Genomic DNA, 4,708 nt, shown 5'->3' with positions numbered 1-4,708 from the left:
GTTTATGCCCAGTGTGACTAAAGAAGACTTAACAGACAGAGTGCATTTGACTCCTGTAGATCAATCTCTGCTCCCTTATGGAGGCTTTCCAGGATTCATAACAAGTAGTCATATATTAGGTCAAAATAAAACTCAATGCATTTCTAAGTGAATAATAGTAGAAGACAACATCTTTAACTACAATGCATTAAAGTTATTAAAATAATAACTAGGAAAAATACCTTTAAATTTGAAAAATCTCTTCAACATATTTCTTTTTTTATTTTTTTGATTTTAATTAGTGGATAATTACTTTACAAAACTGTGATGGTTTTTCCCATACATCAGCATGAATTGGCCATGGGTATATATATTTTTTTCCTCCCTCCTGGACCCCCCTTCCCATCTTCCTTCCTACCCCTTCCCTCCAGGTTGTTACAGAACAATCACTTCAACATATCTCTGATGAAAATAATTAAAGAGAGATCAATGAGCTATTGATCATTGATTTAAATATATGATCAAAGATTTACATATAAAAAATGAAAAAGAATTTAAAAAGTAAAAGCACAAACACTAAAAGAAGCACAGGGATATGACATTATAGCTTTGTACAGGAAGAAGGGCTTCCCCAGTTGGCTCAACTGGTAAAGAACCCGCCTGCCAATGCAGGAGGTGCAAGAGAAGTGGGTTCGATCCCTGAGTCTAGAAGATCCCCTGAAGAAGGAACTTGCAATATACTCCAGTATTCTTGCCTGGAAAATTTCATGGACAGAGGACCTTGGTAGGCTATAGTCCATGGGGTTGCAAAGAGTCAGATATGACTGGGAGCACACACTCACAGAAGTACACACACACACGCATTCAGAAAGACCATTGTAATACAGCTCACAATTAAAAACTCACATAGGAGATAATGATAAAGTCGACTAAAGAAAAAATAAACTACAAAAAACCCTTGTGCATAAAAATAATCATATACGCAAAATCATAAGAAAACTGTATTTATAGTTCCTATCACAAAAAGGACTGAGATTTGTCATACCTAAAGAACTCCAGAAAATGTTTAATGAAATGGCAAACAAAACAATGGAAACCTGAGTGAAAAATAGATGAATGCACAAGAGAAGAAATGCAAATGGCTCTTACCCATAGGAAAAGATGTTCATCTTCTCTCACAGTAAGAAACGAGTGATACAAGAAAACACAACAAGGTACCCTTTTTCACCTCTGGGATCAGCAAAGATCGGGACTGTCACAACACTGTTGGCAGTCTGTATCAGTGGCCAGTCGGACATGCATGATGGGATTATTTGTCATTAAAATCCTTTTGAAGGAAAATTCAGCAATAGCTCTGAACATTACAGGTTCTTGTAGCCTCAGACAAGGTCTGTACAGCTTGGAGTTTCTGTGGGTATGTTTGCAGGTATGTGAAGTGATGGATTTACAGCGTTATGCTCCCCAGCACCGAGGTGATAGCAGAGTGCTGAAAACTAGCTAAGTGCCCATCAATAGGCTACTATTTGAATAATTGGTGCTGCCTGTATTCATGAAATCCTATCTGGCTGTTAGGAAACATAATGACAGTGCTCTACAGGTATGTACAGAAATATTTCAAACACATTTAACCCTCGTGAACAAAAGAAAGGAAAGAAGTTTACATTTGAATTCTTTGTGCTTAAAGAAACCCTGGAAGAATACCTGGGATATTTCATGGTCACTTGATCTTGTGTGGGCCAGCAGGTAGAAGAATATGTACACCATAACATAAACTTCTAATAAGCTTCAGAATGCTAAAAGAGGTAGATGTAAGACCGTCACACAGTTAGACTGCCAAGGGTGTGTACCCTTGGTGAGGCTCTAAATGCGAGGTAAGGATTCTGGAAGGTAATCTGATAATACATTTCAAAAGTCCTAAAAATAGATATACTCTAAGGGCCCAACAAATTTGTTTTATAGGGGATTTTTACAGAGACTAGAAAGAAATGTTATAAACCTTACAAATCCTTATCAACGCACTAATGAATTGGAATAGGAAGATATTTTCTTAAATGATAAGTATCTCAAGTTAAAGACCAGTAAATGTGGGGACACTAGAAGCTGAAAATCAATCAAGTGAAGTCTTATCACTGTCATTTGACAGAGTCACCAGCTGCTTCAAACAAAGAAGTAGTAAAAAGTATAAAAGTTCAAAAGCGTGAGTACAATAATCTTTTGGGAGATTGCAACAATTTAATCTCTCTTTGTGCCTAAAATTGAATACAACATGAAGCAGGAGTGTGACATTTCCCCCAATTTGATGGTCCTTTGTCCTGACATAATTTATCACATACATCATCCCTTTGCTCACTATTTAAAAAACCCTTTCATCCCAAAACTCTGTTTATACCTTCATTTTCCTCCATTCCTATATTTGTCCAGTTCTCCACCTGTCAGTGTTCAGTCTATATTTTTGTGTTACGATTTATATTTAGACTCTTCATCATTTTCAAAATTAAAAATAATTTTCCCACATCTGATAGTTGCTCATTGTTCAGTCACTCAGTTGTGTCCAACTCTTTGTGACCCCATGGACTGCAGCCCACCAGACTCCTCTGTCAAAGGAATGCTCCAGGCAAGAATACCTGGCATGAGTTGCCATTTCCTCCTCCAGGGGATCTCTTGGACCCAGGGATCGAACCCACGTCTCCCGCATTTCAGGCAGGTTCTTTACCACTGAGTCACCAGGGAGCCTCCCCAGTCACTGTTCATCACTTCTAACACCTTTGGGATCCAGGTCTCTACTGACCAGCTGTGATTCCTTGGACTGGTGGTTTGACTTCTCTGAGCAGCAGCCCTGCTGTCCTCAGAGTCTGCTTTTTAGGAAGTGCCCTGCACACCAGAGGATCCCTGGGCTTAGATCTGGTGGCCTTGTTTCCAGCGCAGACACTGATTGCCCTGAGGGCTGTGCCCTTGACGCCCGGCAGGTCCCATGGATCCAGTGGCAGGAGCACGCGTGTGGGCATCTCTTCTCAACCCTTCCAGCTCCTGCATCATTTTTCAGAGGAGCCAGGGAACTGAGCACGTGGTAGAGAGTCTTTGACCCCAGACCTTCCTGCTGCCATCCAGCAGGTAAGGGAGGACCAACAGCCTCTGCCCACCAGGAGGGAGGTCCCCCCTTTGGCCATTAGGCTGGGAGGATGGACATGATGACCCTCGTTCCCACTGCTGTTCTCCCCTCCTCGCACTGCTCTGTGTTCACCTCCACTCCGGACCCTGCCTCCTGCCCCCTCTCTGAATCTCTTGACCACGGAATCCCTCCCTCTGCCAAAACCACCAAGGCACGTCCACTGTCCACTGAGCTCTAGGCTGACATATCTCCACTGTCCCTGCTCAGCACCCCTCCTTTGCAGCAACGTCCAGAAGGCCAGAGGAGTCCTCTGGAGAGGAGGTGGAGGGCAGTGGATAGAACAGACAGGAGAAGAGGAGTGTGTGTGTGTGTGTGTGTGTGTGTGTGTGTGTGTGTGTGTTACATGTGGGCTCATGGGGGGATTTGAGCCCTGCTCTTACCCCTGCAGCCCAGTGCTAGGTAACTGCAGGTCCAGCTTCACTGAAAGCATCCCAGGCAGAGCCTCTCATGGAGTTGGTTTCTTAACAGGCAGGGACCAGGCTCCATCCACTTGGCTGTTGGGTTTTTTCCTGAGTGACCCTCAGTTCTCAGCCATGCAGACCAACCATGCCTGCCTCTCCCCAACTCCCCAACATTTATGCCCAACTCAGGCTCCTGGAACTCTCCTCTAGATCTGGAGAACAAAGCTAAGACCACTGGGCTAAAAATGTAAAGGGTGCTTGCACTGGTGCTTAGTCACTCATTGGGTGCAACTCTTTGTGACCCCATGGACTGCAGCATGCCAGGCTTTCTGGTCTTTCACTGTCTCCTGGAGTTTGCTCAAACTCATGTCCATTGAATCAATGATGCCATCCAACCTTGATATAGACAATTTTGTACCCACTGGACAATTTTTTGATGTTGACAAACTTAATAGCTCCATCAGTTCAGTTCAGTTCAGTTGCTCAGTCTTGTCTGACTCTTTGCGACCCCATAAACCACAGCATGCGAGGCCTCCCTGTCCATCACCAACTCCTGGAATCTACCCAAACCCATGTCCATTGAGTTGATGATGCCATCCAACCATCTCATCCTCTGTCATCCCCTTCTCCTCCTGCCCTCAATATTTCCCAGCATCAGGGTCTTTTCAAATGAGTCAGCTCTTTGCATCAGGTGGCCAAAGTATCGGAGTTTCAGCTTCAACATCAGTCCTTCCAATGAACACCCAGGACTGATCTCCTTTAGGATGGACTGGTTGGATCTCCTTGCAGTCCATGGGACTCTCAAGAGTCTTCTCTAATGCCACAGTTCAAAAGCATCAATTCTTCGGTACTCAGCTTTCTTTATAGCCCAACTCACACATCCATACATGACTACTGGAAAAACCATAGTCTTGACTAGACAGACCTTTGTTGACAAAGTAATGTCTCTGCTTTTCTATATGCTATCTAGGTTGGTCATAATTTTCCTTCCAAGTAGTAAGCATCTTTTAATTTTGTGGCTGCAATCACCATCTGCAGTGATTTTGGAGCCCAAAAAATAAAGTCTGACACTGTTTCCATTGTTTCCCCATCTATTTGCCATGAAGTGATGGGACTGGATGCTATGATCTTAGTTTTCTGAATGTTGAGCTTAAAGCCA

Source organism: Bison bison, unplaced genomic scaffold, assembly GCF_000754665.1.
Source record: "Bison bison bison isolate TAMUID 2011002044 unplaced genomic scaffold, Bison_UMD1.0 scf7180017864307, whole genome shotgun sequence".
NCBI lineage: Eukaryota > Metazoa > Chordata > Mammalia > Artiodactyla > Bovidae > Bison > Bison bison.
The sequence above is the reverse complement of the archived record's forward strand: the minus strand, read 5'-3'. Positions refer to the sequence as shown.